Source organism: Procambarus clarkii, chromosome 1 (genome assembly GCF_040958095.1).
Source record: "Procambarus clarkii isolate CNS0578487 chromosome 1, FALCON_Pclarkii_2.0, whole genome shotgun sequence".
Lineage (NCBI taxonomy): Eukaryota > Metazoa > Arthropoda > Malacostraca > Decapoda > Cambaridae > Procambarus > Procambarus clarkii.
This window is the reverse complement of record NC_091150.1, coordinates 48,935,411-48,954,311: the sequence shown is the minus strand read 5'-3', so window position 1 is coordinate 48,954,311 and position 18,901 is coordinate 48,935,411. Positions and strand designations below refer to the sequence as shown.

The 18,901-nt window shown below is 47.0% G+C and overlaps 1 protein-coding gene across 8 annotated transcripts in view; it reads right to left on the bottom strand.

The window, feature by feature from the left end:
* The window catches only part of LOC123752290 (hexosaminidase D-like), a 373,939-nt gene that overhangs the window by 75,701 nt on the left and 279,337 nt on the right, over positions 1-18,901 (bottom strand). The window contains exon 1 of one of the 8 annotated variants that reach the window (XM_069308838.1): positions 1,578-2,439. The exons of the other annotated variants lie outside the window; for them this stretch is intronic. The gene's annotated coding sequence lies outside the window, so the exon portion shown is untranslated. Of the gene's footprint in view, positions 1-1,577; positions 2,440-18,901 lie in introns of those variants that run through there. 8 annotated transcript variants of the gene reach the window in all.

The following is an 18,901-nucleotide window of genomic DNA, read 5'->3' as shown; positions in this document are numbered from 1 at the left end:
GGGACTTGTATTACCACTGCTACCTTATTCAATCTTGTGTTGTTGATATCCTCAAAATGCATCCGGAGTCTGCCAGTGCAGACTGCTTATCACATGCCTCTGTATGACTAACCATCCTGTGTGATGGGGATTTTATAGCATCACCTAGTTAGCTTTTTTTTGACACACTGTACTCCACTTCATATAGTCTAGGGTAGCTGCACTAATGCAGATGTACCTCATAACTTAATAAAAAAAAAAAAATAAATAAAAGCAAGACGGCGAAGACGGTTCCCTCCAAATGGAGAAAAAAACAGCAAGATGCCAATTTTCCGAGCAGCAATTGGTTCCCATTTTTGTGCCCTTAAGTGTTGCTTTAAGTGTTAAGCCATTAATGTCTTCAGTAAATAACCTGAGCCCAAAGGAAATAATTTTCGCTCACCCAATTTCTGCCAATTTAAAACCATTTTAGGTTAATGATGTGTAGTTTTTCCAGCTTGTTGGATTTCATTCCTATTTATGATCGTTCACTCACTATATGACAGTTGAAATGGGCTTTTATTGTCCGTTGGCACCAATTATGTTTCTCTTTTTGCACAATTAATTCAAATCTGCTACCAAATAATTCACAAGTTTATTTACGTATCAAATTATAAACCTAATTACCGATTAATTAGAACTGGGGCTTTGCAATTCATTCACTTATTGTAAAAAAGTAGTGTATCCAATTCCCAACTAATTTTCCTCTCAATTTAAAAATTGTACAACATTTTCAAATTAAATTTTTACTTTTATTCGAAGTTAATTTTTGCATCACCTTGACTATTAACCCGGGGAAAATTTCTCTCAGAATATGTACCCAAACATATCCCTATTTCCAGTCCAATTTTATGTAAATGTAATTCTGTTATCAGTCACTTTTGTTCTGTCTAGTTTATGTTACTCTTTATCAACCAAATGTCAGCCAATTATCATTAGCAAACTATTTGGTAGCCAATTTCAGTAAATTTAGCAGTCAAACAACTGCTAATTTAACTAAAACTCTTTATTAAGTACTACAATACCCAGCCATACAATTACCATACTACACAACCACCAATTTCCTTGCCAATTTACACAAATTTTACAGATGATATAAATAAAATTATGTCATAAGTGCAGCCAATTTCCAGCCAAATTTTCTTACCAATTTACCCTTCTGCTCCCCAAAACCAGTGTGGCACAGAGCCCCTTGCTGCCCCCTTTGGGACCCTCCTCCCCCCTTTCCACATGTGCACACACACACACACACACACACACACGGGCCCCTCCATCCCCCCCCCACACACACACACACGGGCCCCTCCATCCCCCCCCCCCACACACACACACACACGGGCCCCTCCATCCCCCCCCCCCCCACACACACACAATGACCAGCTGAACAGAGCAGTAAGACATCTTGACAACACTGTTCACATCCCATGCCCGGCCTCCACACCTGCAGGTGTGGTAAAAAGACCCCCCCCCCATCAAGGACCTCGAGGGGGGGGGGCGAGGCTATCGAGAACCACGGCGGAGTTGACTATCAAGGACCCTGGATCGCACCTCGACCTTACCTGGAGAGGGTCTCGAGAGATGTTCTAGTCTGTGAGTCCGACCTGAGGCCAGGCTCGACTTGTGATAACTTGGTCCAACAGGCTGTTGCTTGGAGCGGCCCACATACCCACCACAGCCTGGTTGGTCCGGCACTTCTTGCAAGAACCTGTCCTGGTGCCTCATGAATTCATCCACCTTCGTTCCAGCAATATTTCTAATGCTTGCTGGGAGGGTGTTGAACAGCTGTGGACCTCTGGTGTTCACACTTTGTTCTCTGATTGTGCCTATGGCACCTCTACTCCTCAATAGTTCTGTTCTGCATTTCCTTCCGTATCTTTCGCTCCAGTTTGTTGTTATTTTACTGTGCAAATTTGGGACCTGACCCTCCAGTATCATCCATGCTGTGGGACTGTCGACACCCCTGGGATATACTGTACTTGCTCCGTCCGCGGACGTAACTCTGATACTTATCCCATGTACAATCCTGCGAGATGGGGATTTTTATTATCACACAGCTGGCTCTTGACACACACGGTGTAACCCTTCATATAGTCTAGGACAGCTGTATAAATGTCCAGGTACCTTAGTATCACACACCTGGCTCTTGACACACACTGTGTAACCCTTCATATAGTCTAGGGCAGCTGTATAAATGTCCAGGTACCTTAGTATCACACACCTGGCTCTTGACACACACTGTGTAACCCTTCATACAGCCTAGGACAGCTGTATAAATGGCCAGGTACCTTAATAAGTTATTTAACAAAAAGCACATCTATAAGATCTTTCACATATGTTTCAACTTCACTGTTTCAGTTCAGTAATCACACTCACCTACTCATCCCCTCACCAACACCTTCTACCCACAAGATGAGTTCAGATTTAACAAAAAATAAAGTCCCTTCAGACACGGTGGAGGAGGCTGAACGGAAGTGCTTCCGGTGGTTAGTGCTGGTAAGATATCTCCAAAGTGGTGTAAGAAGCCTCCCGTCATGGCTTCTCTTCTCTTCTCTCAGCACCTGTGACAAAGCTAAATTATCTCCTTACACCACTATTACATTTATACAGCTGCCCTACACTATATGAAGGGTTACACTGTGTGTGTCAAGAGCCAGGTGTGTGATACTAAGGTACCTGGACATTTATACACCTGGGGCCTCGTAGCCTGGTGGATAACGCGCAGGACTCGTAATTCTGTGGCGCGGGTTCGATTCCCGCACAAGGCAGAAACGAATGGGCAAAGTTTCTTTCGCCCTGAATGCCCCTGTTACCTAGCAGTAAATAGGTACCTGGGAGTTAGTCAGCTGTCACGGGCTGCTTCCTGGGGTATGTGTGTGTGTGTGGTGTGGGGAAAAAAGTAGTTAGTAAACAGTTGATTGACAGTTGAGAGGTGGGCCGAAAGAGCAAAGCTCAACCCCCGCAAAAACACAACTAGTAAACACAACTAGTAAACACAACTAGTAAACACCTGCCCTAGACTATATGAAGCGTTACACCGTGTGTGTCAAGAGCCAGGTGTAAGAAAGAACAACAACAGCAACAAACCTCTCCCATTAAACTTACAAATCCACTATGAGTTCACAGTATAAAACCGAAGGAAAAATAAGAAAAAATATAATTTCAAATGTAGTGAAACTGACAGTCCCGAACCTGGAGCGTTCCTGGAGAGGGTTCCAGTTCTACTCCTGGAGTCAGACTCGACTTGTTTTAACACGGTCCACTAGGTTGATACCTGGTTGATGGGGTTCTGGGAGTTCTTCTACTCCCCAAGCCCGGCCCGAGGCCAGGCTTCACTTGTGAGAGTTTGGTCCACCAGGCTGTTGCTTGGAGCGGCCCTCAGGCCCACATACCCACCACAGCCCGGTTGGTCCGGCACTCCTTGAAGAAAACTATCTAGTGCTTTCTTTGAAGATGTCCACGGTTGTTCCGGCAATATTTCTTATACTCGCTGGGAGGATGTTGAACGTATACATACATACAATGGCTGCAGTCTTCCTTCGGAATATTTCAAAACATATATCTTGAGGTTATCTTGAGATGATTTCGGGGCTTTAGTGTCCCCGCGGCCCGGTCCTCGACCAGGGCCTCCACCCCCAGGAAGCAGCCCGTGACAGATGACTAACACCCAGGTACCTATTTTACTGCTAGGTAACAGGGGCATAGGGTGAAAGAAACTCTGCCCATTGTTTCTCGATGGCGCCCGGGAACGAACCCGGGATCACAAGTCCAGTGTGCTGTCCGCTCGGCCGACCGGCTCCCTATGCCACAGACCTGCATACTGTATGTTCGAATCACTGGCGAGACAGAAATGGTTGGGCGCGTTTCGTATCACCTACTGTCTCTGTTCACCTAGCATTAAATAGGAACCCAGGAGTTAGTCAGCATGTTGTGGGGTTGCATCCAGGAGAGGGTAGTGGGTATGTGGGCCTGCATGCCGCTCCAAGCAACAGCCTGGTGGACCACAACCCATCCTTGGACCAAGTTCATTCTATCCAGCGGTCGAACTCAAAGATCCATTCATCAATTTGAACATTCCGTTCATTCAAAACTGAACTTTCCTCAAATATATATTAATATTATTATATATTAGCATATTGTGCATATTTAGGCACTGGTTAGGTGTTTAGGTTCTGTTGGCAATTATTTGTATTTGTAGTACGTGGGTGAAGCATTTACTGCGTGGTGGTTCGAACAACAGTCGTCAGCGAAGCACTTGTTCCGGAAGTGTTCGAACGTCATCAGTTGTGAGTCGTGTGTAAACCGTTTTTCATTCATAAACAGTAGGGGGTTTGGCGGGTGGATGGAATGAACTGAAGGTCTTTCTTTGGAGGATAGGCTGTGGACCAAGTTATCACAAGTCGAGCTTGGCTCGAGGCCGGGTTCGAGGCCGGGTTCGAGGAGTAGAGACTCCCGAGACCCTCTTCAGGTATGGATTTCCCACCCCCCACCCCCCCACCCCCCCACCTCAGGGTCGAATTACTGACCCTTCCTCACGAAGCAACCCCTACAAAATGCTAACTCCTGGGTACCTATTTAATGCTAGGTGAAAAGTCACATTAGGTGACAGAAAACGCGTAAACCATTTTTGTCCCGCCAGGGATTCGAACCCAGAATTTCTAACTGTGAATCGAGGACGAACATTTATCGTAAATGTTGTTTAATATGTCTCCCGACAATTCCTCTGACCATTCTCGAGTTTTTGTATTAGTGTCCCTGACAATCTGCCGTTTTCTCCTTATTCAGAAGTCGGTTTTTTTGTGGGGACTGCAATGTTTACCTCCAGGACTGGCGGGATGGTGAGGGCGGCGGGGAAGTGAGAGAGGAGAGGGCGGCGGGGAAGTGAGAGAGGAGAGGGCGGCGAATGAGAGAGGAGAGGGCGGCGAATGAGAGAGGAGAGGGCGGCGAATGAGAGAGGAGAGGGCGGCGAATGAGAGAGGAGAGGGCGGCGAATGAGAGAGGAGAGGGAGGCGAATGAGAGAGGAGAGGGAGGCGAATGAGAGAGGAGAGGGAGGCGAATGAGAGAGGAGAGGGAGGCGAATGAGAGAGGAGAGGGAGGCGAATGAGAGAGGAGAGGGAGGCGAATGAGAGAGGAGAGGGAGGCGAATGAGAGAGGAGAGGGAGGCGAATGAGAGAGGAGAGGGAGGCGAATGAGAGAGGAGAGGGAGGCGAATGAGAGAGGAGAGGGAGGCGAATGAGAGAGGAGAGGGAGGCGAATGAGAGAGGAGAGGGAGGCGAATGAGAGAGGAGAGGGAGGCGAATGAGAGAGGAGAGGGAGGCGAATGAGAGAGGAGAGGGAGGCGAATGAGAGAGGAGAGGGAGGCGAATGAGAGAGGAGAGGGAGGCGAATGAGAGAGGAGAGGGAGGCGAATGAGAGAGGGAGGAGAATGCGAGATAAGAGCAAAGGAGAGAGGAGTGATCCACAACATATCTGCAACACCTTCACTATGCAAGCAACACGACTCAATTCCCTTGTCAGCTTGTCTCTCGCTCTTTGCATACTTCCCTCCTACCCCCACCCCCCTCCCCGTCCCCCTCCCCCTTCCTCGCTACCTCACTTCCTCCCTACCTTTACAGGAGTACGGAAAATATCCAAGACTGGACTACAGTTCATCACCAGGCGAACACATACCACCCCCCCCCCCCCCCAACTCCACATAAACTACCACACTCCTCAGCATAACTACCAAAGCTGGACGAACTAGTGTCAAAACAGTACACCCTGGATCAGGATAAAGAGGGGGGGGGGGGAGGAAGGAATTATCAAGGGAAAGCGCCAAGCCATTACGACTATATAGCACTGTGAAGGGGTCAGGATAAGGATTTGGGATGGGTCGGGGGGAAGGAATGGTGCCCAACAACTTGGACGGTCGGGGATTGAACGCCGATTTGCATGAAGCGAGACCTTCGCTCTACCGTCCAGCCCAAGTGGTTGGGGGGGGGGGGGGGAGAACTACCAAAGCCCACCAGAAGTGACACACACAATATGGGAAATCATTCACATATGTAAACATACAAGACCTAAAGTCAAAATCAAGAAAGTCAAGTTCATAAATGGCCTTCTTGTAGAGTTAAACTCGATATTTGGAGCATTAACGGAAACCCCATACGAAAGATTACGTGGATAGTGAAATCCTGATCCCAAATTATAATCTATCTAGATGTGATAAGAAAAGTTAGGGTCCAATTAGGGAAATTAGGGTCCAAGAGAAATTAGGGTCCAATTAGGTCCAATGGAGGAGTAGGTCTGAATATTCAAGAGGAACTGGTATGCAATACTCAACCAATGAGGTGGTAGAGATACTTGGAATCAAGAAAGAAAAAACTTATTTTATTACTCTAATATAATTACCACCAGATGCAATGGTTGGGAAGGTTACCTTGAGGTGCTTCCAGGGCTTAGCGTCCCCGCGGCCCGGTCGTCGACCAGGCCTCCTGGTTGCTGGACTGGTCAACCAGGCTGTTGGACGCGGCTGCTCACAGCCTGGTTGATCACGTATTCTTTGGAGGTGTTTGTCACGTTCTCTCTTGAACACTGCGAGGGGTCGGCCAGTTATGCCCCTTATGTGTAGTGGAAGCGTGTTGAACAGTCTCGGGCCTCTGATGTTGATAGAGTTCTCTCTCAGAGTACCTGTTGCACCTCTGCTCTTCAACGGGGGTATTCTACACATCCTGCCATGCCTCCTGGTCTCATGTGGTGTTATTTCTGTGTGCAGGTTTGGGACCAGCCCCTCTACTATTTTACATGTGTAAATTATTATGTATCTCTCCCGTCTGCGCTCAAGAAAATACAGATTTAAGCTCTTTAGTCGGTCCCAGTAATTTAGATGTTTTACTGAGTGAATTCTAGCAGTAAAGGATCTCTGCACGCTCTCCAGGTCAGCAATTTCTCCAGCTTATGCAGCAGTACTCCACTTTAGAGAGCACAAGCGTTTTGAAAAGTATCATCATCGGTACAGCATCTCTAGTGTGAAAGGTTCTTGTTATCCAACCTGTCATTTTTTTTGCAGTTGTGACGGCTACTTTATTGTGTTCTTTAAAGGTAAGGTCTTCCAACATGAGTACACCCAGATCCTTTACATTGCCTTTCCGCTCTATGTTATGATTTGCCTGAGTTTTGCACGCGGCTTCCGTTTTTATATTTTATTTTTTCCGAAGCACATGAGCTGGGACTAATCTTCGTGGATTTCTAAAGATTGAAAGATTTATATGAAAGATTTTATATTTTTATGAAATATTTCTATGCGTGCACGGTACGCACAGAAACGATAAAACATCTGAATTATTGGGACCGTCTTAAAACTCTAAAAATGTGCTCTATAAAAGAGAGACGAGAAAGGTATCAAATAGTATATATGTAAGTCAAGCCTGGCCTCGGGCCGGGTTTGGGGAGTAAAAGAACTCCCAGAACCCCATCAACCAGGTATCAACCAGGTATGGAAGATACTGGAGGGTCAGGTCCCAAATTTGCACAGTAGAATAACAAAATACTATACTGGAGCGAAAGATACGGAAGAAATTGCAGAATAAAACCAGTGAAGAGTAGAGGTGCCATGGGCACAATCAGAGAAGACACACTGAACATCAGAGGTCCATAGCTGTTCAATCCCTCCCAGCAAGCATGAGAAATATTGCCGAAACAAAGGTGGATATCTTCAAAACGTATTTAGACAGGTTCATGCAATACGTGCCGGACTAACCAGGCTATAGTGGATATGTGGGGCGCTCCAAGCAACAGCCTGTGGTCCTGCGGGCCGCTCCAAGCAACAGCCTGTGGTCCTGAGGGCCGCTCCAAGCAACAGCCTGTGGGCCTGCTGGCCGCTCCAAGCAACAGCCTGTGGGCCTGCTGGCCGCTCCAAGCAACAGCCTGTGGGCCTGCGGGCCGCTCCAAGCAACAGCCTGTGGGCCTGCTGGCCGCTCCAAGCAACAGCCTGTGGGCCTGCTGGCCGCTCCAAGCAACAGCCTGTGGTCCTGAGGGCCGCTCCAAGCAACAGCCTGTGGTCCTGAGGGCCGCTCCAAGCAACAGCCTGTGGGCCTGCTGGCCGCTCCAAGCAACAGCCTGTGGGCCTGCTGGCCGCTCCAAGCAACAGCCTGTGGGCCTGCGGGCCGCTCCAAGCAACAGCCTGTGGGCCTGCGGGCCGCTCCAAGCAACAGCCTGTGGGCCTGCGGGCCGCTCCAAGCAACAGCCTGTGGGCCTGCGGGCCGCTCCAAGCAACAGCCTGTGGGCCTGCGGGCCGCTCCAAGCAACAGCCTGTGGGCCTGCTGGCCGCTCCAAGCAACAGCCTGTGGGCCTGCGGGCCGCTCCAAGCAACAGCCTGTGGGCCTGCGGGCCGCTCCAAGCAACAGCCTGTGGGCCTGCTGGCCGCTCCAAGCAACAGCCTGTGGGCCTGCTGGCCGCTCCAAGCAACAGCCTGTTAGACTCAAGTTCAAGGAATAGAAGAGCTCCCGGAACCCGCTCCAAGTATACCTCACTAACTCTCCCTCGCTTTACCCTCTACACGCCTCACCTCCTTTGCCAGGTAAGTCCACTACGGGCTCGCCATAGCCCGTGCTACTTTGAACTTTTTGTTCCCAGTAGCTGAATCTAAAAAACAAAAACCGTCTTACGGACATGCCCTGCCTTACGAAGCACACTATTACCCTTATCCGGAACATCACTAGTATCACGATACAAACTAATTTCACTAACGGATTGTTGGCGTTTTCCGGATCATGAGATTCCGGACCCGTATCCGGATGCATCATACGTCCTAGATTATTACCCTTATCCGGACACATCATCATTCATGCTGAATTTTACCTGATTATTTCCACAATACAGACACAAAATCACTATTACCGGATTATTTTCAGTTTCTAAAGCCCAAGACGTTCCATTACCGGATTATTATCGTTGACCAAAGAAAGCACTGTTCCATTACTGGATTAGTGTTGTTGACCCTGTGTACTCTATATATGTTGGGCAAGTGTTAACTGTATACAGCACAGGTCGGAACACTGACTATTATCGCTGTCCGAGTCAGGTATGGCCCTAATACCCTAGGCCAGGTATGGCCCTAATACCCTAGGCCAGGTATGGCCCTAATACCCTAGGCCAGGTATGGCCCTAATACCCTAGGCCAGGTATGGCCCTAATACCCTAGGCCAGGTATGGCCCTAATACCCTAGGCCAGGTATGGCCCTAATACCCTAGGCCAGGTATGGCCCTAATACCCTAGGCCAGGTATGGCCCTAATACCCTAGGCCAGGTATGGCCCTAATACCCTAGGCCAGGTATGGCCCTAATACCCTAGGCCAGGTATGGCCCTAATACCCTAAGCCAGGTATGGCCCTAATACCCTAGGCCAGGTATGGCCCTAATACCCTAGGCCAGGTATGGCCCTAATACCCTAGGCCAGGTATGGCCCTAATACCCTAGGCCAGGTATGGCCCTAATACCCTAGGCCAGGTATGGCCCTAATACCCTAGGCCAGGTATGGCCCTAATACCCTAGGCCAGGTATGGCCCTAATACCCTAGGCCAGGTATGGCCCTAATACCCTAGGCCAGGTATGGCCCTAATACCCTAGGCCAGGTATGGCCCTAATACCCTAGGCCAGGTATGGCCCTAATACCCTAGGCCAGGTATGGCCCTAATACCCTAGGCCAGGTATGGCCCTAATACCCTAGGCCAGGTATGGTCTTAATGATGTCTGGAGCGTGTTTCGGGAGTTCTACTCTGGAGCCTTATCTGAGGCCAGGCTCGACTTGTGATAACTTGGTCCAACAGGCTGTTGCTTGCAGCGGCCCGCAGGCCCACGTATCTACAATCCGTTAGTCCGGCACTTCTTGCAAAATCTTATCCAAGTGCCTCTTGAATACATCCACCTTCGTTCCGGCAATATTTCTAATGCTTGCTGGGAGGGTGCTGAACAGCTGTGGACCTCTGATGTTAAGACAGTGTTCTCTGATTGTGCCTATGGCACCTCTACTCCTCACTGGTTCTATTCTGTATTTCCTTCCAGATCTTTCGCTCCAGTATGTTGTTATTATACTGTACAAATTTGGGACCTGGCCTTCAAGAAGCTTCCATGCATATATTATTGGATACCTTTCTTGTCTCCTTTCCAGAGAGTACATTTTGAGAGCTTAGAGACGGTCCCAATAATTTAGATGTTTTATCGTTTCTATGCGTGCCGTGTATGTTCTCTGTATCCCCTCTAATTCAGAGGTCTCTCCCGCTGTACAAGGGAAGCGAGTACCGAGCAATACTCAAGACGTGACAGCACCAGTAATTTAAATAGTATTACCATTGCTGTGGGATCTCTGAATTAGAAAGTTTTCATAATCCATCCTATCATTTTCCTGACCGCCGCTATATTTGCTCGGTTATGTTCACTAAATGTCAGGTCGTCAGACATCATAATATCCAATCTTTTACATGTTGCTTTCGTTCTATGAGTAAGTCTGACTGTGTACTGTACCCTGTGTTTCGTTTAACTTCCTGGTTTACACCATACCTCAGTACCTGGAATTTGTCACCGTTAAACATCATGATATTTTCAGTTGCCCAATTGAATACTTTATTAATATCTGTCTTCTGCAGATTTTCAGTGTCTTCTGTAGTGGCAATTTTCATGCTGATTTTTGTATCATCAGCAAAGGATGACACAACGCTGCGACTAGTATTTTTGTCTATATCAGAGATAAGAATGAGAAATAGCAGTGGTACAAGAACTGTGCCCTGGGGTACAGAGCTTTTCACTGCACTTGGGTTTGATTTTATTTGATTGACCGTCACTCTCTGCATTCTGTTTGACAAAGTTGAAAATCCAACGCCTCGCTTTACCCGCTATTCCTATTAATCTTATTTTATGGGCTATCACTCCATGGTCACATGTGTCGAATGTCTTTTAAAAGTATATTTATACATTTACAGGCATGTCAAACATGTGGCCCTGTGCAAACACACCTGCGACCCGCATAAAGGATACTGTAATTTGGTACACTCAGTAATTCTAGAAAAAAAAGGGGAAGGAAGTGAAGCCAACGTGACGTTATAGGCGAAATTCGCCCCCTGACATCAAAGCAGGGATAAGGGCCAGCTGCAATGGTTTTGCAGCTGCGCTCAGGCTATATACGGGGAGAGAGTATGGAGCCGAAGGGGTGTCATGTAATAATGGGATCGAGCCAGGGGGCTCCGAGGGAATATTTTGCAGGTACAGCGGTCGGGAAGGTGTGAATACAGGTGGGCACACTCTGGGCGGATGGGCCTAGAGTAATGTGCTACAGCTGTGGTGAGGACAGCAAGGAAGGATGACCAGAGAGCTGTGAGGTATCTACAGCGTTCTGGGATTGGTGCCCTGGAACGAGACGTCAGCACAGACCCGAGGGAACATGACCCTGGGGTAGGAATCTCCGTTGCTCTGGAGGCCAGGATCACGTTAGCTCAGAGCAACGATGGGACATTGACAACATTCACCAGGCTGGACAGCCTGGGTTTTGTCTGGGTCATGGAGGATCTATGACCTAGCAACCATGGGACACGAAGACAATGGAAGTGATGCTGCCAATTGTGGAGGAGGCCAGTGAAACATTGTGTGATCATTGTAAGCCCTTATGTTAACAGTACAGGGCAAGATGTTAAATTATAATTAACTTGTTACTAAGGATGGAGAACCTTAGATATATATGTGTTGTGTATATATTAATGACTAGTGTCATTTCTGTTTAAGTGCCAGCATTCTGGTCAATGTAATTTTATGGTTATGTTTGTATGTAATTATATGTCAGCAGTTTAGGTATATGTGCATTGTTGGAGATGGGAAAAATTATTACAGACTATTTTACCTATGCTATGATGTGAATATAATGTATATGTTGGAGAAGTGTTGTGAGTCATGTCGGGGAAAATTTTAATTTATTTCATCGTGTGTATGATGAACTTATTGGATGATTTTTTAGTTGTACACATATGGTGGGTGCATCCTCCAGGTCCTTGCACTAATGGAACCATTGCAATGATGCATATGGGGACATATGCGTGTTTAAGGAGGGGAGTGGTGTTGTAATCCACAAGTTAGTAGGAATTATTAGCTAGAGGATCATTACTACAACACTTAACGAATGATGATTGGAAGTACATGTAAGTAGACAGACTATGGATCACATATCTAAGAAAGGTCAATGGATTAAGACCGAAGCTGTTTAGCCAAATTAATAATTCCTGGAAAGAGGAATTATTCTTCGTCAGGCTTCTAGGATCAAGGTTACCGCTCTAGGGATAAGGTTAATCGGATTATACCTTCCTTGAGAGGCGGGGTGAAATGTTTGAGGCCATGGCTGACTGGAGGCAGTCTGGTTGTGGGAATTGAACTGGCAAGTGCTCCGAGGTCTCCGTTTGTGGCAGCAGCGAAGTGTAGCAGACAGCTATGCGAGAGCCTGTTGTGATCTTAGTGACCAAGTTAAGTCTGCAGTATGTGAGTATTGAATGTAAGACTAACCGGGTGTGGAGCGTTGTAGTAATCATTCCGTATTAGGGACTTAGGCGGAAGTTACGAGTGTGGGTGGTGATCGCGGAGGTCAAGTGGTCTATGGGTATTGGAAGTGTATTGACTTAATAGAGTATGTTAATATGTATTTATTTGTCAGAGTCTATTCTTTGTAATTAAATGACAAAACCCGACGGCCTTTAAATACCTTCCATATGTTCATTCATTGTGTTCCAGTACAAACCTAGTGGTACGCCTCAAGGGTCTGGTGTGTGTAGGAGTATAGGTGGTAGTAACGGTTGCTGAGGCAAGGTGTTATGTGTTGTGTATTCGCTGTGTTCGGAATGAACCGGGGTTCAGCGTCACGACAATTTAAAGGCCAAATTGCAGTTGCTATCATTTAAACTATCGCCTTTTAATAGATTTCTTGTGATTTCTCATCCTTTGAACGCCACTTTGAATTATGCTCAGCACCACTCACCTGTGATGTTGCCAAGGCAGAAGAAAGCCTGCAGATAGAACTATTAGAAACACAGTCGGATTCTACACTCAGAGCAAAGTATCTTGGAAGTGGGGATACCTGGTTTATTTTCATACCTTCCTGAAAAAGTTAAAAAACTTCAGAAAGTTTGCCACAAGGATTATGGCAGTGTTCGGTTCCACCTGCGTGTGTGTCAACAGATATTTTCCTTCACGAAATCAACAAAAATTTCTCAGAGAACACGGCTGACTTGAGGTTATCTTGAGTGACTGATCAACACTTGTCATTTCTGATCAAAGTGGCAACTGCTCAGACATTTCAGCCAGACATAACAAAAATTGTCATTTCTGACTTGTCATTTCTGATCACAGTGGCAACTGCTCAGACATTTCAGCCAGACATAACAAAAATTGTCATTAAAAAGCGGTGTGAAGCCTCAGACCAAAACAATAAAAATGATTGAATAGTCGTAAATAAATGTTCATTTTGAACTGATGAATTTTTGTACAATGTATTTGTTGTTGCATAGAAGTAAGTCTATGTTGCCGTTTAATTTGTTTTTCTTTTGTTAAACTACTTTATTACTTTGCATTCATGAATGTGGGTAGCCGCTAAACCATGTTTATGCACATTGTATGTTTCTAAGTTTAAGTAATACAAATATTCTGCAATTTTTTTTTTATTAAATGACTTCAATTAGTTGTGGTGTGTGGCCCTCATGACAACACCAATGTGGCCCATATGGTCCTCGGGGGACCCTCAGTTGTGGTGTGTGGCCCTCATGACAACACCAATGTGGCCCATATGGTCCTCGGGGGACCCTCAGTTGTGGTGTGTGGCCCTCATGACAACACCAATGTGGTCAATATGGTCCTCGGGGGACCCTCAGTTGTGGTGTGTGGCCCTCATGACAACACCAATGTGGTCCATATGGTCCTCGGGGGACCCTCAGTTGTGGTGTGTGGCCCTCATGACAACACCAATGTGGCCCATATGGCCGTCGGGGGAACCTCAGTTTGACATACCTGCTCTAGAGAACACATCGAGAGCACACAACAGTTATTACAGGCAGACAGAATGGACAAAGACGAACTATTCAACACTGGAGGTACGCAAACAAGGGGACACAGGTGGAAACTGAGTACCCACATGAGCCACAGGGACGTTAGAAAGAACTTTTTTAGTGTCAGAGTAGTTAACAGATGGAATGCATTATTCAGTGAAGTGGTGGAGGCTGACTCCATACACAGTTTCAAATGTAGATATGATAGAGCCCAGTAGGCTCAGGAACCTGTACACCAGTTGAGAGGCGGGACCAAAGAGCCAGAGCTCAACCCCCGCAAGCACAACTACGTGAGTACAGCCAGACAGACAGAGGAGTGAGTGTAGGAGTCAGTTTGAGTGTAGAACATGTATAAGACTAGTGGTGGCTGCTCGTGTGTGTAAGAAGCGGTATCTGTGTAGGTCTTGAGGAGAATCTTTATTCAAGTGTTCATTCACACACTAACTCGCTTGCTTGCTTGCTTGTTCTCTCTCTCTCTCTCTCTCTCTCTCAGGCACCGACTCCCCCACTCGCGGCTGCCTCACCCAGAGCTCAGATAACTGGGGAAGGATGCCATGTTGTGAAAGCCAGGGAGTGCAACGCTCTCACCACGTGTGTGTGTAACGCCAGACGGAGGGAGGGAGGGAGGGAGGGAGGGAGGGAGGGAGGGAGGGAGGGAGGGAGGGAGGGAGGGAGGGAGAGAAGGAGGGAGGGAGAGAAGGAGGGAGGGAGAGAAGGAGGGAGGGAGGGAGGTAGTGATGGTGGGAGCCAGGGAGGAATTCACAGAGCAATTCATTTATTTCTTTATTATGCACACTATTCCCATCCCGTGGGCGGTGGTGGAGAGGGTTAGAGGCACATAATGGGTTCAGGAACACAGGATCCAAGTAAATTCAGTAGAATTTCTGGTTGCAATTCTTATACCATGTCGTAGCTCAGTCGATTAAGGCAGCGTCTGGGATGCTCTTGGACGTCGGTTCGAGTCCTCGTCACGTCCCTTGTGGATTTGTTCATTCTGAACCCCAGAGTTCGTTTAGCTAAGCAAATGTACTCACTAGAAAGGAGACGAGAGAGAGATACCAAATAATATACACGTGGAAAATACTGGAGGGCCAGGTACCAAATCTACACAGTAAAATAACAACATACTGGAGTGAACGATATGGAAGAAAATGCAGAATAGAACCAGTGAAGAGCAGGGGTGCCATAGGCACAATCAGAGAACACTGTATAAACATCAGAGGTCCGCGGTTGTTCAACATCCTCCCAGCGAGCATAAGAAATATTGCCGGAACAACCGTGGACATCTTCAAGAGGAAACTAGATAGTTTTCTTGAAGGAGTGCCGGACCAACCAGGTTGTTGTGGGTATGTGGGCCTGCGGGCCGCTCCAAGCAACAGCCTGGTGGACCAAGCTCTCACAAGTCGAGTCTGGCCTCGGGCCGAGCTTGGGGAGTAGAATAACTCTCAGAACCCCATCAACCAGGTACAATCCAGGTAAGAAGAGCTGACATTCACAACCCAGATCATCATGAATTTAGAGCAAGGAGATCCTCCTGCCTTTCACAATTACTAAACCATTACGACAAAATCATGGACACATTAGAAGGAAACAAAATGAAGACGTGGACTCTGAGTGTCCCGGTGAGAGTACCGGGAGTGTCCAGGGAGTGTCCGGTGAGTGTCGTGGGAGAGTAAGGGAGATCAGACCAGTGAAGGAGAGTGGAGGGAGTACTGGTGGTAATCTCAACACACCCAAGCTGTCATGCGGGGCCGACCAAGCCCGCCAGTCGTATTGTTTCAGCGTGATGGTCCGGCGATGGTATCAAACTCCTCCTTCCGGGACGGGGGGGGGGAGGGGGAGAGGAGAAGAGTGGAGTGACGAGGGGAGGGACGGGGGGTGGGGATTTTGGAAGAGGGGAGGGATATAGGGAGAGGAGCATAACCATTTGCTTGGTTATGCTCCCTAAACGCCAGCTCGTCAGACATCACTATTCCCAGATCCTTTACATGCTGCTTTCCTACTTCACCAGTCCCCTTGGCGAAGTGGTAACACACACACCAGGCGTTTCTCGAGCGCTTTGGCCTGGGTTCGTATCCTGGCCGGGGCGGATTTACTCACGGCCAACCCTTAACTGTACGCCTCTATTCACCCAGCAGTGAATGGGTACCTGGTTCTTACACGATTTGGCGAGTCGTATTCCAGTGGTAAACTAGGATACATGCGCCAAACACACATCGATACTACGACGTTGCTACAACGTTCGAACAAGTTTTAACACCTCCTAACCAGTTATAACAACCAATATAGCACGTTGTAACAACGTTCTAATACGTTATAAACACGTTAAGCCAAGATGTAACAACTTTATTACAACTTGTAACAAGCGGAAAAGAGACAGATACGGTTTGTGTTTCCAGGGGCCTGCCCGAAACGCTGGTGCGTGCTGGTGGCTGTACAAGAATGCCAGAACTCTTGTATATATAAAATAAAATAAAATAAATACTATGGGCACGTTTGATTGTGTTTTGTACCGTGTATTTTGTTGAAGGTCCTCGTTTTTACCGTACTTGAGTACCTGGAACTTATCAGTGGAGAGTATACCTGGAGAGGGAGAGGGGAGAGAAGGGAGGAGAGGGCAGGACAATCAGGGTTCAGGAGAGAGTAAATTGTCCATCTCTCCACACTGAGCTATGAGGAACTGAATGTTATGCCTCGTCCCAGGGTGATGTACGCAGCCAGCAAGTGGCTTCACTGGTCGCACACTGGACCTCCAACACAGGTGGAGCTCCACCTGTGCTGACCCATCATTGTAACCATACCTGAGTACCAACTGGAATCAAGTGGTGGAGGCTGACTCCATACGCAGTTTCAAGTGTAGATATAATAGAGCCCAGTAGGCTCAGGAATCTGAACACCAGTTGAGAGGCGGGACCTAAGAGCCAGAGCTCAACCCCCGCAAGCACAACTAGGTGAGTACAGGCACATTCCCCGTCGACAGCGTGTCCAAACCTCCTGGTCGCCCATGGTCTGGTACCCGGGGGCTTTCCAGACCAAGATCAAGGCCTGGAGGGGATACCAATGGAATACCTGGATTGTACCTGGTTGATGGGGTTCTGGGAGTTCTTCTACTCCCCAAGCCCGGCCCGAGGCCAGGCTTGACTTGTGTGAGCTTGGTCCACCAGGCTGTTGCTTGGAGCGGCCCGCAGGCCTACATACTCACAGCCCGGTTGGTCCGGCACTCCTTGAAGAAAACTATTTAGTTTTCTCTTGTAAATGTCCACTGTTGTTCCGGCAATATTTCTTACACTCGCTGGGAGGATGTTGAACAACCGTGGACCTCTAATGTTTACACAGTGTTCTCTGATTGTGACTATGGCACCCCTGCTCTTCACTGGTTCTATTCTGCATCCCTATCGTTCACTGCATCATTTTGTTATTTTACTGTGTAGATTTTGAACCTGGCTCTGCAGTATATAGTTTTCATGTATATATTATTTGATACCTTTCTGGTCTCCTATGTAGGGAGTACTTTTTGAGAGCTTTGAGACGCAAAAAGCACCAATAATTTAGGTGCTTTATCTCGTCTATGCGTGCCGTATATGTTGTCTGTATTCCCTCTATTTCAGCAATCTCTCCTGCTCTGAAGGGGGAAGTGAGTACTGAGCAGTACTCAAGACGGGACAACACAAGTGACTTGAAGAGTACAACCATTGTGATGGGATCTCTGGATATGAAAGTTCTCGTAATCCATTCTATCATTTTTCTGGCTGACGCAATATTTGCTTGGTTATGCTTCCTAAACGTTAGGTCGTTAGACATCTTTATTCCCAGATCCTTGACATGCTGCTTTCCTACTATGGGCAGATTCGATTGTGTTTTGTACCCTGTATTATGTTTAATTAAGGTCCTCATTTTTACCATACCTGAGTACCTGGAATTTATCACTGTAGTGTGTGTCGGGAGTTTTTCTACTCACTGTTAAACATCTTGTTATTCTCAGCTGCCCAGTCGAAAACTACGTTAATATCTGTTTGTAGTTTATCATTGTTTTCTACAAAAGTAATTTTTGTGCTGATTTTCGTGCCATCTGCTCCTGAGAGGAACACTCCTAGACAAGCTTGATGACCAATTAAACACTGAAATGTGAGCTATCTCCGGTCAGGAATTAGCAACAACAAGAAAACTTGCATCAAGAAGAGTTGGACCCAAATTCCGAAGGTCTCAGGTTTCCAAGATTGTTTCCAAGACGATGAAAGTGTCAGAACCAGAACAATGACCTCCTTAAGCTTAATCCAAGCACTGTAAGTTGTCTGACGTACTTATCCTGTTGGTTGAAGTCCTCCATCTACTTAAATCACAGGGCAGTGATTTAAGTAAGGCAGTGAGGTGGAATAAGATCAGCCCAAGAATGTTACATCAATGTGCACACCTTCGTCTGCCGACCTTGATGAACTAGGTTCTTCGCATGCAAAAAGACAAACGTAGTTCCAGTCCTCAAACGGTTACCTGCTTGATATCCTTCGTTCAGACAGAGTCGTTCAGCACTCGGTAACTACAGACCCGTGTCAGTGCTTTCAATTACTGGAAAAGTCTTGAGACTCAACAAATGACAGCATTTGTTTACCTTTATCGAATACTTTGTGGTCGACAATTCGGTTTAAGGAAAGGACTGTGGAGTATTACGATGCCACTTACATTAAAACTATAGAAGTAGAGTCATAGGCTGCTGGAACAAAGAATGACGTGCTGTACATAGTGTAAAGTTAGAACATAACCAGTTGTTGTTGTTGTTAAAAATTCGCTACCTGGAACATAAAGTTCCAAGTAGCACGGACTATGGTGAGCCCGTAGT